At 33.1% G+C, this 20,668-nt stretch overlaps 1 pseudogene; it reads right to left on the reverse strand.

Annotated features, from left to right (window-relative positions):
• Window positions 1–2,121: 2,121 nt before the first annotated feature.
• On the reverse strand, window positions 2,122–2,819 carry LOC138837879 (ankyrin repeat domain-containing protein 49 pseudogene; annotated as a pseudogene).
• Window positions 2,820–20,668: the final 17,849 nt, after the last annotated feature.

A 20,668-nucleotide genomic window follows, 5' to 3' on the forward strand; every position in this document is an offset into this window, starting at 1 on the left:
CCATGCTGTTGGATAGGCAAACAGTATAGGAAAATGGCAATACTGCCTCAATTAATATACAAATTCAATGCAATTCCTATTAAAATCCCAATGATGTACATCTCTGAAATACAGAAAACAGTCCAATAATTCGTATGGAACCACAAAAGACCTAGAATAGCCAAAACAATTCTAGAGAATAAAGAAAACATGGGAGGGATATCCATGCAGCACTTCAAACTCTACTATAGAGCCATAATAACAAAGACAGCATGGTACTGGCACAAAAACAGACCCGAAGACCAATAGAATAGAATAGAAGATCCAGAAATAAATCCACATGCCTACAGTCAGCTGATATTTGACAAAGGAACCAAAGACATAAAATGGAAGAAACACAGCCTCTTCAACCACTGGTGCTAGGAAAACTGGATGGCCACATGAAGAATAAAAGTGGACCGCAGCATATCACCATACACCAATATCAGCTCAAAATGGATTAAAGACCTTAGCATTAAACCTGAATCTTTGAAACCACTGCAAGCAGAGTAGGAGAGACACTTGAACTTATAGGCACTTATAGGCACAGGAAAGATTTTCCTGAACAGAGCCTCAGGGTCACAACAAATTGGAGTGAGACATGACACATGGGACTACCTTACAATAAAAAGCTATAACAAAGCTATAGCTGCAAAGCTATAGCGATTGCAACCAAGCTAGAAAGACAATTAATTGCGAAAAAATACTTACCAGCAATACATCCTACAAGGTGTTAATATCCAGTATATACAGGGATCTCAAGAAACCAGGCCCTCCCAAACCTAACAAACCAATTACTTAATGGGAAAGGGAACTAAAGAGCGACTTCTCAGAAGAAGAGATAAAAATGGCAAAGAAACACATTAGGAAGTGTTCACCATCCCTGGGTGTAAAGGAAATGTAAATAAAGACAACCATGAGATACCACCTTACCCCAGTCAGAATGTCCCACATCCTCAAGTCATCCAATGACAAATGCTGGAGGGGATGCGGAGAAAGAGGAACCCTACTACACTGCTGGTGGGAATGTACACTTATACAACCACTTTGGAAAACAGTCTGGAGAATCCTAAGAAAGCTAAATATTGACCTCCCTTATGACCCAGTCATACCACTTCTAGGCATCCATCCTGAACAACAGGAATCAGTATACAAGGACACATGCACCTCCATGTTTATTGCCGCACTGTTCATAATAGCCAGGATTTGGAAACAACCCAGATGTCTCATCACAGATGAATGGATCTCAAAATTGTGGTATCTATACACAATGGAATATTATTCAGCCATTAGAAATGACAAAATAATGGCATTTGCAGGGAAATGGATGGAGCTAGAAGGTGATCATGTTGAGCAAAGAAAACAAGAGCATTGAGACCAACAGTACATGGTATCCCTGATAAGTTGATGTTAAAACCAAAATGTTAGGTAATACGACATATTTAACAGGACTTAGGAAACAAAGGACTTTCACTCATCTGGTCAAATCTCTACTAAATAGCCCCATGCTGCTGATCACATGTATGGTATATATGTGTACAATGAAGAGGAACCAGGAAGACGACATAGAAATAGAGGAAATTAGGGAAAAATTCATTAGTTGCACTGGACATTGACCAAAATGAACTAAGCAAGTTAATGGCAGGGATAGAAGGGAGGGAACAAGTGGGAAAAGGGAACAGCTGATGTTATGCAAAACAAAAGAAATGTACATACCAACCAATGTGGAAGAAATAACAGTATCGCAAAGCTCATGGAACTCATAAATGTTATAGACTGTGAAAGACAATTTTCTCCAGAAATGTTAGAATGTGTTTGTGATATTAACTGAGTGTCACTATCCCACAATACTGTGAAATTAGGGAAATTATGTAACCACTTAATTACAATAAAAAGCAAAAACTCTCCAGAAATCATTATAGATATATACAACTAACTCTTGAATACATTTTGACATCAAAGTAAGGCAATTGACTTGGAAGACTTCCATGGAATCCATGAATTGTTGCAGTAAGCTATTGTTGTTAGTTGGATTGTGAAAATATTTTGTATGGAAACAGAATGAAATGGCATTTTTGAAATTTAAGAAACTTAACCAAACCATTATGACTTAGGAGAGCAATTTGTACAGCCTTCCAAAACTTCAAAGAGGTAGTGATACATACTTATCCTTTTGGCAATATCAAATACAGTTTCTTCCAAGTTGTTCTTCAGAGCTGATTTGACATAATGGTTCAACAGAAGCAGATCCAACATGTCTTTGCTAACTCTATTTCCATCAGCAAGATGCAAGGGGGCCATTGGTATCTCCATCATGATGAAGTAAGAAAAAAGCCACTCTATTATTATTCCACATATAAGCACTGCACAGGGTTGTCCAGCCATCTACAGTTATTGCATGAATATCTGCCGCTTCAGCCACCAACTCACAGACAGTTTCTAAGTGTCCACTGTAGGCTTCTTGATGAATATGGGTATACTCATCATCATCCCTAGTATTCACATGAGTGGCCTTTATGGAAAGTAGTCTCTGCACTATAATAACCTGATTATTTTCAGCAGCCAAAAGAAGAAAGTTGCATGGATCTTTCTCCATTTTTTCTTGCAATTGATACCATTCCTCACTTTTTCATCATGTTCCTCGTCTTCATCAGAATTGCCTAACCAGAGACTTTGAGTGACAGTGGGAATGAGGTGTCCAAGTATTTCCCTAATAGTTCAAGTTAGTTGAACTGTTCAGAAAAATCCGGTGAATTTTCTGCATCTGTTTTTTCACCATGATTTATTTTCCCTTTTTACATTTTTACTATTCGAAATTATTCTAACTGGAGATTAGGGAATTGATGGAAGCAGAGGAAAGATTTTCCTCCGTATTCAAAGATACAGACTGAAAATAAGGACCAGTGGTGTCTTCATGTGCAGCTTATTCTAGGAATGAGAAAAGATGAAACAATGCCTTCTATATATTTGATTTGGGAAATGGCAGAGCAGAAAGTAAAATGATGCAACCAAAAATATAAAAGCAAAGTAAATTACAATAATTATAGAGCAATCCTATTATCTATGAGAAACATTAAAGAGAGAGGAAGAGAGACAGATGTGCAATGACCTATATAGCCACAAATGCATGCCTCTGATCAATATATAGAGCAAGCAGAATTTTATGTTTTAAAAAGATGGAAATAGAATTTATGTATTTACTTGAATTTGGTAAATACATTTTTAGCAGCCTACATGAAGAAACATAGGTTTAATCATATTGCAGACAAGAATCTAAATCCTTGATAATTCTAGGAACAGATCTGAATGAAATCAGTTGAATCACACTTTTCATGTACAATGAAGGAATAGGTCCAGGCTATGGAAGCAGCAAGAGAAAGCAGGCCGATTGTATCAGTGACAAACTTTGTGGAAAATGGTATTGAGGATTACTTACTGTTGACCCACTTGCACTGGAAGCATGATTCTGAACAATTGCTTGCTGATTCTCAACTATTTCTTTGATCATTATATTTTCCAAAAAGAAAAAGTGAGATTTAATTGATAGCAAAGTACTACTAATACATTTTGATTTCTCATTAAGCACCTTCAATCATTGAAACCACATGAAGACAATAGACAGGGCTACTTTTTTAGATGAAAACAAGTGTCTTAAAAAAAACAAGGAATGTAAGTAGTCATGTAAAGGACTACTTTTTCAGTACTACATTATATATATATTTTTTTCTAATGTTGGGTACCAATAAATAATGGATGTATTAGAAATCTCTTAAAGCTCATATGTCCAATTGTGAGTTCTCTTATACTATATCATGGTATTTTTTGTGTGTGTTCTTAAGAAGAAATTTACATTACTAACTTGAATTTCTGACAGAACAGTATCATCACTGTACATCTTGCTTCTATACTCTCATTTTTGCATTAGATAACTATAGAGGAAAAATAGAAGCCACACTGTTGGCTCATGTCATTAATCCTAGCTAATCAGAAAGATGAAGTCTGAGGATTGTGGTTTGTAACCAGACCAAACAAAAAAAAAAGTCCATTAGATTCTGATTTGAAATAAACTAACAAAAGCTAGAACTGGAGCTGTGGTACAAGCAGTAAAATGATATCCTTGAGAAAACTAAAACAAAAAAATAACAAATTCTGGGACAGAGACAGGCCCTGATTTCAAGCCTTAGTATTAGCACCAAACAAATGATTGAATTAATTAGTTAATTAAGTAAGTAAATATAAATTAAGTGGTCACATGTGGATAGGCAGGTAAAATGTAACATCTGTGGTGACTATATTGTGTATTTTTTTGTAGTAAGGCAAATTATTATTTGTACTAATCATTAATTTTTTATTTGAACTTTTTTTGAATTTAACATGCATGTATAGGTGTGTGTACATGTGTGCATATTTGTGTATGTGTATATGTGTGCATGTGCTGTAGCAATGTTGCTTGCCAATGTGGACAGGGTGAGGCTGAAAAGAGCTGAATTTGTTGCAATGTTTTTATGTATCAGTATTCTGTCATGTCATTTCAGTTGGACCACGCTTTTGTACATTTTATTTGTCAAATAATATCATCAGAATCAAAGGATTTACAATATTAAGTTAGATGAAAGAGAACGCTTTCAGCTCTTATTATATGTTAGATGAGAAGATTCAGACATATTTAGGGAGTAAATTATTGCTGGAAGATGACTGTCGGTACAAAATATGTATTTGACTTCTTAAATTTGTTATACTTTTAACATATGCTCCTGGAGTAAGTTTGACCAACTGGACCAAATAGGTATTGCTCTCTGGTTATTCCCGTGAAACACAAAGTGGATAAACTCTTTCTGGCTTTCTGTTGAAAATAACTTTCTTTGTAAGATCATATCTATTCACACTAAGAGGTAATCAACCCAATATTTATCAAGTTTGAATATCCCATCATATTGACTGAAAATCAGTATTGTTGATATGCTTGTTAGCTATTCCTTTCAAAAACAAACAAACCAAAAGCATGTGTCATCTTTAGATAGTGGATGTATCTGAAGTTGTTTTGTACATGCAAAGGGCTAATGGCTCTTCTGTGGGAGTAACTATCTCAACTTAACAAATAAGGCTTTTCGAATATCTTTTCCAATATGAATAACATCCCAGAGCAAGTCTTGCAATTTCTGAAAACCCTTTGAATATTTTAGTATTAATTCAGTTCATTGACTATGGAGCTAAAGACATTTCTGAAATAAATATTGTTAAGATCTGGAAATGTATGTGGGTATATAGGCATTTTATGCATCATCTTATGAAAATCCAGTTTTTATGAAACTAAATGAAATAAAATAAAAGAATGTATGTGAATTTGGTAAGCTAATTATTAGTTTAACTTTGTTTTCTATTAACACAGTCCATTGAATGTAGATGATGCAGTTAAATTACTTCCTTTGTGTTTTTGTACTTCAGTTATTTTTCATATCATTGTAGTTATGGGAGTGAATTTGTAGTATAAATAAAGGTCCTTTAAAATGATTAGGATTAATCTTGTGCTTTGTGTCCTACTCCCAAGAAAATGAGTTATTTTCAACTGTTAATAGTTTATAATTGAATCTCCATAAGAAAAATTTAAAACTGCAGTAGTATTGATGACTTTTTAAACCAATTGTATTGACAAGTTGGAGAGTCTTTAATTCATGCTTCGGTCTTGGTGTCTATGATTTTTAACCCCTTGTTGCTAACATTAATGATAGCTCAGACGGCATTTTGGGGTATATGAAAGGTAAAATATTTATCTGGGGTCAAAGGTGATTTTTATATCAGTCTTGCTTTAATAACATTTTAAAGTAGTATATTTCTCTCAGAATGTTTGGTATAAAAAGCAATCAAAATACTTCTAATGGTAAACAACCTAGGTGAGCTACAATGTGGAAATGATTCGTCCATAACACCTGCAGTCTGTTTCCATCAGGAATTGGGCAGGACACTCTTTCGGTATGACTGTGTTAAACAGAAATGGGATCCCCAGGCAGTGCAGTGTTGAGTGAAGGGATAGATTATGATTTCTAATATTTTGATCTAGAAATCAAGAATGTTATACTTTAGCAGTTCCTTTCACCAGGGATGTATAAATTGATTATGAACTTGGAGTTTTCATATTACAGCTACCTATTTTCTAACAAAGATAAAGTCAAATATAATTAGAGTGTACACAATAATTCTTGGAAATTTTCCTAGAATTAGTAGACTAAGTGCTGGTATTTTAGTCATAAAATGAAATGCAGTTATTTGATACAGCGAGAGATGGGCCTCAGGGTAAAACTTACCATGTGTGCAATGCTGTACTAGTAATTCCAATTCTGAAGATGTCAATACCATCATCTGAGAATTAAAAATGACGTAGTTCCACTTTATGGGATTATTGTGAGGATTAAGTTAGATACCATAAGTAAAGTACTTGGAAAAACTATAATTCATCATTTGATACTTTCTACCTGTTATTTTTTCATGTGATGAATTCTAACAATTTTACTGTTTTTATATTGTGTCTATTTACAATAGGCAATGTGATATATTGATATTCATTGCATTGGTCAGTTTTCTGACATTATGAGGAAAATACCTGCAAAGAAAATTTCTGAGGAGGAAACTATTATATTGATTCATGGTTTAAGAGAATACAGTTGAAGATGAGATGTCTCTATTGTTTTTAATTATATTTTTGTTAAATAGTTGTTTCAAAGAATTTCCATTCCACAAATCAGTTTATAAGTACAATGGATCTTTAATAACTTTCTTATACCATTCCAAACCTCACCCCACTTTCATGTTTTCTAGTTTCATACTATCTGCATTGAATATTATGCCTTCACTCTCTTCCTCCATAACTCTCTTTATTCCTTCCCTTTGACTTCCGCTCACATCTTCCAAGTGATAGATTCCTGGTATTCATTTTGTGGATTAAAAGTTCAATTTTATAAGAAATTACATCTTTTAAATACTCCTCTGCAAATAGCATGCTTTGGTTAATACTGGTGTGTAATTGTAATCCCTCTGTATGGTATTTTCACAATAAAAATCTCAGTTTTATGGTCAATAGATTTTGAAAAGGATGCCATGACTTTATGAAATAAAAATAGAATCTTAAATGGTTGTTGTGGCACTATTGCCTCCCTCTATTTAAAAAAATTTCTTAGACTACTACATCAATCCTTATACAAAAATTTAAAGTTTTTAAATAGAAGATCATTATCAAACTAAATGTGAGATTTAAAAACATAAAACATAAACATAAAAATTCATGGCATTGGATCAGTAAAAGTTTCTAAAATATGACATGGAAAGCATTAGTGGGTAAAGAAAAGCAAGAATAATCTGTATAATATCAACTTATACTCTTTCATAATTCAAAGGACAATATAACAGAAGTGAAAAAATATCTAATAGATAGAAGACACATATTTGTTAATGCTACAATGTAAATGCTAAAATGATTCTGAGTCTAAGTATTTTTATATCTTCTAATTCTATATAACTTTTCCCAAAATAGGATATTTCTTTAAAGAATATATGTAGATAGTAGGAGCATATGAAATAAGTTCCTCTTTAGTATCCAAAAAATAAAGAGAAAACTCACCAGTAGGACTATAATATAGAAAGATGACACAAAATATAGTAATGCACTTGTGGAGAAATTGATATACTCCACATAGCAAATGAATTTGTAAAATACTTCAATCATTAAAGCAAGCAAGTTTTCAAAAAGTCAAAGAGAATTGAATAGGTTCTATCCATTACACGTCTATGTATGTATTAAAGAGAAGTAAAAAACTTGTTTGGACAGGGAATGTAGTTCATTGAGATTGCACTTGAATACTTTGTGTGAGACCCTGGAAATAATCCCCAAAACCAAATTTTGAAAAGGATCACTATCGAGGATGTATGCTGGACAAATTCCTGTAAATGAATCTTATATCTACTTTAATGTCTGTTCAAAAATTTACAGAATTTCTATTTGAAGAAAAGCAAATTTGTGAAAATTTTAGGCTTGGAAAACCTATGATTGTACAATTCATTTCCAAATCACTAAAATGCATACAATAAAAGGAAATAATATATTTCAGGTGAATTACATGTCAGCAAAAAAAAAAGCTATTGTTAAAATACTTCACACAAAATGTAGAATACGTAAAAAGATATTTTCTGTGTTTGCTTATAAACTTTGTAAACTGCAACATTTGAAACAATAATATGATTTCTGTTCATTTTAAGTATTTTTAATTGTTTATTTTAAGTTTATTCAGAGATAACTAAATCAAAAAGTGTATGTGATAACTGGAATACCTAGGAATTAAGCAACACTTATAAATAATTGATAACCTTTTCCGGAAGAAACTTTTGGCAAATGACAGAAGACACAAATCTATGCATCTGCATCTTATGAAAGCAATATGTTACTTGGTCAATCCAATTGTTTTTCTCTACTTTGATAGGGAAAAAATATTCTCAAGATAAGAGCCAATGGCAGTGAAAAGAAACAAAATACACTATCATCTTGATTTATTAGTGAAAGTAACAAATGAAATAATACAATTCCACTTAAGGGACTCCAATATTAGTATCTATGAAGATGTTCCTGAATGCCAACATCCATTGAATTTTTGGAATTTTAATTTCTATGTACATATGAAAACTAGAAAAAGAAAAGAAATATAGTCTTAAAGCAAACCAGCTATGGAATAATTTTCTCAATTGCTTTGAAATTACATAGAATTGATATTCCTTTCCATTGGAAACATTTAAAAATGTTTATCATTTATTATAATTCAAATATAAAGCAAGAGTAATTTAATATAATCATTATAAATATCATTCTATTACTATCATAAAATAGAATAACAAACCAGTCCCAATATATTACCTACCCATCATTATTCTTAATTCCTAATCATTACCTAAATATCTTAAACAATCTAAATAGTTACGTCTTTAATATAAACGTAAATATTCTATACTTTTTACTTAACATTTTCCAGGGACTTGTATTTATGTTTCTAAGAAAGGTTCACCGCAGTTAAAAGATGCTTTTGTGAAATTAATGTGATACATTTTGTTGTAGTTGTTGTTGTTTTTTGAAAGGCCTGGGCATTATCCATAAGCCTTTTTATCTTCAAGGAGAGCAATCTACAACTTGAGGCAGAGAGCTAATTCATTTTTTTAATGGTTTAATGGGGATAAGAATCTAACAAGTACTTTTCTGTCTGGGTAGTTTTCAAACACATTTCTAAGATCTCATTACCCAGAATAGGTCAAATTATAACAGTGAGTCAATGGCACTTTTTGATGTAGTTTTTATTTTAATTATGTTTTAAGATTTTTGTTTCACCATAGTGTACATCATTCTACCCATAAATTTAGATATGTATATATTTCTGATGACAATCTCTAAAAATGTCATTCTATACATAACATTAATATATATATATATATATATATATATATATATATATATACACACACACACATATATTTCTGAAGACGGACTCTCTATTTTTTGCTAATATTTTTGACCTTTTACATTTCAAAGATATACAGTCTATTTTTCTAAAAGTTTCCTAGAATAAAATAACTAATATTCCCACCAACAATGAAGTAAGGTTCCTTTCTGTCCACATCCCCTCCAGCATCTTTTGTTGTTAGAGTTGTTGATTTTTGCCGTTCTAAATGGAGTGAGGTGATATCTCAATGTTGTTTTGATTTGCATAACTCCTCTGTACAGTATGTTCACAAATAAAATTAAATTTAATTTAAAAAAATAACTAATATTTCAGTAGAAAGTAGAGCTTTTATTTCAAGGGAATTTTAGATACACATATGACTTTGTAGTAATATTTACAGTATATTACTTGAAAAATTTCTGTCCAAACTCTTAAATATTTGTGTGTAGTGAGGGGAAGAGAGGAAGTTAATTCATACTGATTAGGAATTAGCAATGCTTCAAAAATCTATTCCATAATTTGTTATAAACACATAGTCAAGCTACCTGATATGGTTTAGTTTTTTTTGTTTCTTTATTTGTTCAAAATTTTAATATGGATGCGTGCAGTGTTAACATTAAAAATAATAGCAAAGTCATAGGCACATATAAGATTTTCATTAATTAGTATTTATGATGCTAATAATAATTTTGATGAAGATGATGATGATGACCACAGTGTAGCCTGACAATGATAAGGTGATTGAAAAGGAAAAAAACTTTACACTTATTTATAGCTAGTGTTCCCACATTGAATACATAGTTGTAAACTGAATTGGATTACATTCAATAATAACAAGAGGAAGAGTTTCTATACCAAGAAATAAAATTACATTAATAGGTAGAGACAGTAAAAACCCTAGTGTTATTCCTGCAGTCTCTCTAATGTATACTCACTTTCTTTGCTGGTATTGTGTTCTTATAAATAAAATCATTTACTTCCACATTTTGATGGACTAAGATATAGTGTTCGAACTCAGTGTGATTAATTCAAATAACATTCTCTTATAGGTAATATTCAATAATGAATGTTTCCAATAATTTATTAAGAGTATGTCCTTCAGTACAGCTGTAAACACGTGACACAATTTACATAATACCACTTACATATCTGAAGTTACCACAAAATGACATAGGCCATAGTGCCAGGACTTAAAATTTATTTTTATTTCTGCATAAAACAACTTTTGACTTCATACCAACAAACTGAATTTGACTCTTTCCTTATTTGTAAGCTAAAGTGGAAAATGTAAGGACTCTTCACTTTTTTTTCTTGTTCTAGAAGTCAACAAATATTCTTCAATATTTCTGGTAGATTACATCCATTTATAGATGAGAAATGTAAGGCAAACAGTCAATGTAGTGAGTAAATGATGATACTAGAATTATTGTCTGGGCTCTTCACTCTGTGTGCTTACAAAGAGAGTAATCTGATGATGGAGAGGACCAATATGAAAAGACTCTGGGGAAAAAAAGCATAATTTGTAAGCGGTTGTTTTAGGACTAGGTTACCAGTGATGAATACTTGTAACAGGCTGGTGTCATGGGCATAAAAAAGAGTACATAGAAATTGTATTAGTGACAGAAACTGAGAAAATCTTAATCATTCATCTTATCTAAGGGGAGGGTAAGAAAGGTAAAAAGTAAGGTAAGAAGAAATCTAAAATGCATCCACATCTCTGACTGGCAACTGTTAGTTATATTCTTGGTGAAAAGGACTACAGATGGAAAATACGGACTTAGAGGAAAAAACTCTCAGTTCTAAGGTTTATGTTAAAGAGATGCAAATATATGTCTGTTTAGACATCATCAAAATATCCACGGCCTTGAATATGCAAAAGAATAATAAAATCGGGGGCATTATTAAAGTGAGGAGGAAAAGGAAAATTCTGACACAAGTGTGAGCAATGTGAGCACCAGTGTGGACAAGATTAGATGAAAGAGATAAATAAGGAAACAAGCAATAAACACAGATTTATAGAAGTAAAGGAAGGAAAGAATTTGCAGGAATATTTTGAAGGAAATATTCTATTTGGATTTGAAAAGTAAAAGGACATAGATAAGTTCAATAAGAACAGTGTTTTGGTGAAAGTCATATTGATAAAATTTTGTGATATGAATGTGAAGCTATAAAATTCTGGATCCATGAATTCAACAGATCCTGTTGATTTTAAATGCTGAGAGCAAATGCTTTTATCCTGACCTTAGAAGAATTATACAGTTATAACTCTCATGAACTTTCCATAGAGGTATTTTGTGAATATGTTTCAAGACTGTTTAGACAGGAGATTAGAGATTGACAAGGCACAGGCAAGCCTAATTTGTCCTACAGTTCCAATGAGTGATTCATGTATCCACATCAGTTTGGGATTTTATTGAAATATTGTTGGATATCTTATCAGCCTAGTCATCACAAATGTAGGACAAGTAACACCAAGTATTAGGTTAAACATACAGCTTTACTGATGTGACTGAAGACTCCTTGAATTGATTCTTCTTTATAACAGAAAATGCCTCAATAAACATTAACAAATCATAACTGCCATATACCTTATTGAAATCTAATTCTTGTTAGGGATATCTCCATGCTTAAGTAACCCTGTCAATCAACCTGCCACAAATTCTTTTTTCTTTTTTTGGGGGGGGGTCCGGTCGTGGGGCCTGAACTGTGGGCCTGGGCGCTGTCCCTCAGCTCTTCAGCTCAAGGCTAGCGCTATCACTTGAGCCACAGCACCACTTCTGGCTTTTTTCTTTTTGCTTATGTGGTGCTGAGGAATCGAACACAGGGCCTCATGCATGCAAGGCAAGCACTCTACCACTGAGCCACATTCCCAGCCCCTGCCACAAATTCTTATATGTAGGAAGTGCTATAATAAACTTCAAACTTTTATTGAATGGAAGAGTTCAGACATTAGCCTCACCATTTAATCCAAATCTTTCATTTTCTTATACACATTGGCAAATAGGGAAGAATTCTGATATAACAATAATACAATGGTGACTTGAATTAACACAACTTCTAGGATCTAGTATTAAATTGATTACTTACTAATTAGCTCCAAATTTTGTGGATATTTATATTTCTCCTGGGAAAAATAATGAGCTCCAAGCAAATGTCCCTAGGGAGGCTTTCACTTCTAATATCACTGTTTGTCTCAAACTGCTTTAAATTCTACACCCTCTAATGTGGGCATAGGGTTATACTGTGCAATTTTTTTCCTCAGAGAGTGAGTACTACCCTATTGTTTGTCATAGACAAAGTACCTTGATACATACACTGGGTGTGTGCAAACAAGAAGTGGTAGTTGAACAATGTTCTTAGTAGTATATAAAGATGAAATTGAAATAGAGCAACTATGAACTCAAAAGGAATGTGCAAAAAAGATAAAGGCACAAAGTAGAATGTGCCAAGGAAATGCTGAAGTATAATTTCAAATTACGTACTCACGTTTGAGGGTGTGTTCAAAGTACAGCTTCAGACAATGCAGTTGGATATCTTGGGGGAAAGACTGCTTTAAACTATTTTGGGATACTTGTACAAGTAGAAGCCCCTAACTCTGATTCTAATCAGCCACAACATCTTCAACTTATGGACTATTTTCCAAGTGCAATGTGAGAAAAAGAGGGCTCATCACAATTAGTGTTCTGGTTGAAGTAATGGCAATCACATAACTTTTCTTATAAGTCTTTATTTTGGAGCATTAAAGTAGAAAAAACCAAGTAAATATTTTGCATGTACCTAAATTAAGTGGGACGTATTATATTGGTCTCCTTTTAACTGGGAAGTTATAGATTATTTCTTTTTATACTCTAACTTGGAACAATGATCTGCTGTCAGTTATTTCTTCTCTTCCTCTTCTTTTGCCCTTCCACTTTCATAATTTTTATTTAAAGAGACATACTTGAACTTGCATTTCTAAATTCTTCAAAATTATCTGAATTTCTTCATATTTCTGGAAGCCTCCTAAATCTTTCTCAAGGGAATATTTTGTCAGTACCATTTTTATCCTATATGATGTCTTCCTGCCTAACTCAGTGCAAGAAATACATTAGACTTATTCAGGTATCTCAATACTTGTCCCACCACCAAAAACTATCTTACTTAGAAATCGTGATTTTAGTATATCTTGGGAGGTGGCATCTGTCATTTTTGTATGACCCTAATGATACTTACATGCAATCATGATTTAAACCAATATGCCACTCAGAAGATGAACAAATCCATTAAACACACACACCGTGGAATTCTATGCTTCCAATTAATAAGGAAATGGAAAGACTTGGAAAAATCCTACTAAGAAAAATAAGCAAGACACAAAGAAACAGATTCCATGGTGTTCCTCATGTGAAATAATTAGGTAATGGCTAAGATAGTCCTAGCAGATGAGCAGAATGGCTATGTATATATAACCATATAAGAGGATGCTGAGCAAAATGAACTCCTAGACATGGAAACAGAGGTTTTTCTTTGTGGTTATTGTTTTTACAGTGCTATGTGATTTCTTTTAGGACAAAGGGCAAACCAATGGAATAGCAATACTCACAAGACAACATGTAGGATATTCACATTACAACTTGTGAGGGATATTGGGGTGAAGTAAAAGTGTGAGAAAAATGAGGGAGGGCATAAAAAGTTCAACTTTTAGATATTCACTACCTTACAATTACTGCAACACCTTGTATATACCACCTTGACAATAAAATTAAATTTAAAAATAAGCTACATAAAATATAATTTCACTATATTTCTATAGTAAATGATATTCTATGTCTATTACATTTTTTAAAAAAATGAACAATATTTGGCTTCTAATTTGAATTAATTGTCCCTTTCTTTTTCAGATGGTCATCAACTTGAATGCAATCAAACTATACAAACTTTTCAGAATATACTTGCCATTATTTTTTTAAAAACATTATTTTAATATTGTCTCATACTAAATAGAAAATAGTTCAATTCCCTGAAAACTCCTAATTATTAAAACTGAATATTTGTTAAGAGGACAGAATATATGTGTTCTACTAACTACTCATTTTGAAATTCTGAGTATGCCATACCAGAGACATTTAAAACAGTGCTTGTATGCATTTTATGTAATTCTGCAAGAGATGCAGTTTCCAATGAGACATTACATATTTATATGTCAACAGAGAAACTAGCCACATTCTGGTAGAAGGTAAAATTATGAAGTATCTATAATAATTAATTCCTCTAGAGTAAACATTTGTTCATCATAGTAAGCTATTATTTCAATGAAAATCAATACCAAAATTTTATGCAGTAAAGTCATTCTAGCCCAACAGTTTCCACCTTGTAAGCTGCACCTTAAAATTCCCTAAATTCACAGCATGACTAGCTTATCACTATTGTGAAAAAATTCTACAATTCTGCTAATGTTATGCCCTTTTTATTGTTGAAAGAACACTACACTAAACTTTGCTGCATCGTTTTTCCTCAAGTGGTATTCTTGAGATCAGAAAACTTGAACATATTATTTATACTTATCTTTTCGTCTACCATAAATATTCAAGAGGGAAAGATCTGTATATTATGGTTCAAAGCCCACCCAGCCAGGAAGTTTCCTTAGATTCTTATCTCCAATAAATTGCTCAGGAAAAGCCAGACACAAGTAGTACTGAGGTTCTAGTGGTAGAGCATTATCCTTGAGCAAAAAACAGGCTCAGGGACAGTGCCCAGGCCCAGACGTCAAGCCCTAGGACAAACAAAACAACAAAAACAAAATGAAGACAAACTCCAAACCTAGCATTTTTCTCATTGTATACAGAGGTATATAATTAAGGAAATTTCTTCCTATGTTATGTACAGGTAGAAGAAAAAAGATTTCAAATAATAATTCTCTTCATACCATGTTACACAAAAGTCACAAAACATGGCTCTTTTTCTAAATTTATAAATTAATAGCATCCATTTATTGTCAACTTTTTCTAGATTATTCACATTATCATGTTATACATCTACTGTTGGAATTATCTATAAACTAAGTCCTAATTACAACTCTTTTGAAAGAATATTCTAGACAAATAGAATGCCAGAATCATTTGTGAATTGGTAAACTAAAACTTCTACTTAAAAAGTATTTTGTAGTATCCTATAGAATATGAAATTACAAGCAAAAGATATTTATTTTAAATCTAAATTCTAATTTAGTAAGGTCTACAAAGTCCTACATTAGATAACTTTGCTTTTTCTCCTGGCTTAAGCTTTTGTATTCCTTCATTATTTCTTTGGAATCCAACAGAATGATGCTAAATTTTTAAATTTTTTGGTTCGGAATCATGACCGATTTTGCATCTAGAAGTATTCTGTAATGAAGAGATCATTTAAAACATGACTGAGGATGATATATGAGTTGTATTTCAATAGGAAACTTGACTTCTCAAAACATGAAAAAATTTGCCCAAAATTCCAACTATGAATTCCTTTCTTGTACTTTGGTTTGTTTTATTGAGGCAAAATTATACTACCTAGTCCAGGGAACGTATTACTATTTAATCCACTCTCTAATCTCCTGTATTAGTCTGAGTGCTAGAATTCCAGACTTGAATCGCATTCCCCTGCCATAGTTTGTTTGTTTATTTGATCGAGAAACCTACTAGTAATTCTGAACTTCTCTGATGATCTTATCCACAACTGACTGTTCAAACTGTTTCTGTACAATTTTCAAAGATGTTCTAACATTTGACACAGAATATGAACATTTTCAGATGCACCTGCAGGGGTCTCTGATTCATTCTTCCATGGATCCGATCCCTTTAATAATTATTACTTGGCTCTTTTACTATCTCTGGTCACTACTTATGTAATAGTCTCATGCTTTTGGGGGGAAAGTTCACTTGACGACTTTCTAATATTAAAAATTATCACTTGATTCTAGTCTTACTCAGGACATATTTTCTATTGTTTTCTAACTTTTCTACACATTTTGAGAATTGTTTCATATGTGTGTTTGCACATATAAGTGCTTCTGTGTGCATGTAAATGTTAATATGTATGTATGCAAAATCCTCAGGCTATTATTCAGCACTCTTGTTCATAACTAGTATCCCATCACTTGAGCCATTCATCCAATGCAGCTTTTGGCTGGTTAATTATAGGTAGTGTTGCAAAGACTGTTCTGCCGAGGCTGGATGCAAACTGAACTTTCCAGACTCTTTTATATTCTTAGTTTTTATTTTTTCCAGGAGTATGGTTTTAAACTACAAACATTTTTGTGAATGTAAAGTCTAACCTGTAGCCTAGATTTTTAACTCAAGAATTCATACAAAGATAGATGAACATACACATTACACATCCTGAGTGTACACTGCTACAAATGTGATCTTAATCCTGGTACTGGTGTCTCAAAATTTTAATCCTAGTTACTCAGGAGGTTGAGATCTGAGGATTGCAGTTCAGATCAAACACCAGTATGAAAGTTTTCTGAGGCACTTAACTCCAATTAACCACTAGAAAACTGGAATTGGCACTGTGGCTCAAGTGGTGGAGTTCTAGCCTTGAGCTGAAGAGGGGAGGGACATCGCCCAGGCCCAGAGTTCAAGACCCATAACCATAAAAATAAACTGAAAAAGAAAAACAAATGTGATCTTATCCACTAGCTCATTGCTACTATATTTCCTGCTCTCTCAACATTGCCTTTTTTTCCAGTTATGTCCATGCTCTTATATCTGACTCATTTTGGAACCAGAATTACTCTTCTGTTCTACTTTTTACAAATTTGCATGATTAGCTACCATGATTTAGATCTAGTAGAAAACAAGAGTGGCCTCATCCTTCATGTTCCACTTAGTAGTAATGCTTTCCCTATATCACTCCCATAGATCTACATACTGGCCTTGGATTTATTGTTTCAATGTTGTCTTACTTGAAGAGTGTTCTATAGTGTATTGAACCATTATACTTAAGCACAAAACTTCTTTTTCTCCAATTATTCCTATTGTTTCTCCTACTGCTAACTTATGTACACTTGGGAAATAATGCACAAAACACACTCACAAAAATGTTTCTGAGAACATTCTTCCCACATAAAATTGGTCTTAATTACAGAGCACTTAGAAAATTTGAACTGAAAGAAGTCCAGGATGTTTTTTTCATGTTTATTTTTGTAAAAATGGTTTAAAGAGGGCTAGAGTTACATAAGAAAGTTAATGAGTACATTATCTATCAAGCATTGTTACCTCCCCTTTTGTTTTTCTCCTACAATCCTTTTCCTCCCCACCAAACTAACTCCGTTCTCCCCTCCTCAAGTTGTAAAGCTAATTTTCTACATAGTGCCATGTACAACTCATTGTTACAATATGTCATACTGTATACTTCTTTAAGCATTTTGTTATTTCCCTTCCCCTCCCCACATTAGAAAAATGTATATTAAAGATGCAGGTCTCTGACAATAAATATAGTGAAAACAGGGGTTATACCATGGAGGAAGAAAATAGAAGAGAAACAAAAAAAATCACATGCTACTTGTTAGATACATTAAAAAAATGACAAGCAAGAAAAAGCAAGTTGTGTCCATATCTTGGGTTCCATTTCGCTTAACATCATCTTATATGGCCATATGTACATGAATAAGGTTTTATAAGCCATGCAAATTCCATATTTTCTCGTTATGAAGTTATCTCTGAAACACATGTTACCTCATGTCCAAAGATATAACTTGTGCTATTTCAATGAAGCCAGAAAATATTCATTTTACCTGGAGCAGCACCATAGATTGTTACTGGAACTAAGTGGAAGGAACTGTTATTGCAAGTGGAAATTGATCCCAAGAGAGGAATTGAACATAAAGAAATGACAAATTTCAAGGTAATTTGTGCTGTCCTTTTATGGTACAAGAAAAGAATCCAAGGCCTGAAAGAAACTCTCTCCCTGAGTTTGTCAAGTGTGTCTTTACTTACATAAAACTTGTCTGTAAACTTCTAGTTGAGAGTATAACAAAAGGAAACAATATGCCATTTGAAGGACAGCATAGAATAAAAGGAAATAAATTTGTTTTAAAAGTGTTCTCCTGCAAAGAAACAAAGATTTGGGGGTTTTAAAGAGACTTATGCACGGATATTTCATTCCTGAGATGATTCTCCTGTTGCAGGAGTCAGTTACCCAATTCTTTAGTCTGGTCCTGAGTTCTCCATAGCAATAAGGATTCCAAAAAGCAGGATCCAGTGAGTACGATCAGCAAAAGGAGCCTCTTCTCAAAGCAGTGCTTTAAGGATAGTCTCAAAGAAATATGTGGTTTTTTTCATTTGCTTGTTTGTTTGTTTAGTTTGTGCTGGTTTGGGGGCTTGAACCCAGAGGGTGGACCCTGTCCCTGTACAGTTGCCTTTCCTGTCCACCTGCCCCCATAGCTAGTACTCTATTGCTTGAGCCTAAAATCCACTTCTGGCTTTTTTAGTATTTAATTACAGATAAGAGTTAGACAGACTCTCCTGCCTGGGTTGGCTTTGAACTGAAATAGTAATAAATCCAATTGATTTCAACTGTATGGACTTCTCTTTTGAACCAAGAAATATTAGGTGAAGTTTATTATAAAGCTAATATTTGACAATTTTTAAAAGAAGAGAATATGTCCAGCAAAGAAACCATAACTTAAATAACTCAACAAAAATAGGTGCACTGAATCATTTTGGAATTATTTTTTCTACTTGGAAAGATTACTATTGACTTTGTGGTTCCTTTGGGGGAAACTTAAAGTCAAATTTGCACTTTTTTTGTTGGTCGTGGGTCTTTTACTCTGATACTGGGCCCTGTCGCTCAGTTCTTCAGCTCAAGTTGAACACTCTGCCACTTTTGGTACAGCACAACTTCTGGGTTTCATTTGGTTAATTAAAGATAAGAGTCTCATGGACTTTCCTGACCAGGCTGGTTTTGAACCTCAATCCGTTGGTCTCAAATTTCTGAGTAGCTAGGATTACAGGTGTGAGCCACGAGCATCCATCTTATATTTGCATTTATGAGCACTTATTGACACTATGTAGACAAAGAATGGAAATTTGAATCAAATGATGACATTGCAAGTTTTCAGAAAAATTGAGGTAGCAATAAATTTATCCTCCTTTTCCATGTTGTTACATTAATGATTCATATGTCATGGGACTCTTACATTAGCATCCTCTGCTGTCTGCATTTGTCAACTTAGTATCAGAAATTGTTCATAGAGAAATATAAAAGACTGAGATTTTTAGAAAGCAAAGGAGTTCAGGTATGAAAGTACAGCCTAGAAGGATATACAACCTATCACACAGAAATTAAGAATTAGCCTAATTACTGGAATGCTAAAGGCAATGAGGAATAATCCTAGTTTATGACTAGTTCTTTAATAACCAAAAATGGTTCACTAGAACACTTTGTGGTATAACTTAGTTATTATCATTTATTCCTTCCATCTGGAGTTATTCCTTCTCTTCTGTAAAAACTATTAATTAGCCTCTGCCTTTTTGGTGCCATGACTTACCAAAAAGATTTCCAAATATCACTTATACTATGCTTCTGATTGTGATTAGCAATGACCACCCAAAAGCCTGGAATCTTTGAATTTCCAGAATTAATCTTCACCTGACATCTAAGCACATTCCTGGCATTAATTGCCGTGACTTAATGAACAAAAGTTTTAGGTTTTTTTTTCAAAATTGTATACTAATATAGGTAAAGTATATGAATTAGGGACTAATGTCAGGTATCAGTATGGAAGGAGCAATGGTATATTCCAAGTATGAGTTGTTTATTTTGCATTTACTAACTAAATGTTTGTTGTTGTTGTTGTTTTGCCAGTCCTGGGGCTTAAACTCAGTGATAGGGAATTATTCCTCAGCTTTTTTTTAGTTGTTGTTGTTGTTCAAGGATAACCCTCTACCACTTGAGACACAGCACCATTTCCAGTGATTCTTTTTCTGTTTATGTAGTACTGATGAATTGAACCGAAGTTTTCATGCATGCTAATCAATCACCATACTGTGAAGCCACATTCCCAGAGCCCTAAATGACTTTCTTAAGATGGCATTACTTTTTCATTCCGTAACTATGTATCAAAAATTTAGCCAGAAATTTTTGCTAGAAAAGGTCATTGAACACAATACTGAGTCCAGTAAGGCTAGATGGACAATGAATAACCTTCACGGTCTAGC

The sequence above is a fragment of the Dipodomys merriami genome, unplaced genomic scaffold, assembly GCF_024711535.1.
Source record: "Dipodomys merriami isolate MVZ:Mamm:240054 unplaced genomic scaffold, mDipMer1.0.p SCAF_278, whole genome shotgun sequence".
NCBI lineage: Eukaryota > Metazoa > Chordata > Mammalia > Rodentia > Heteromyidae > Dipodomys > Dipodomys merriami.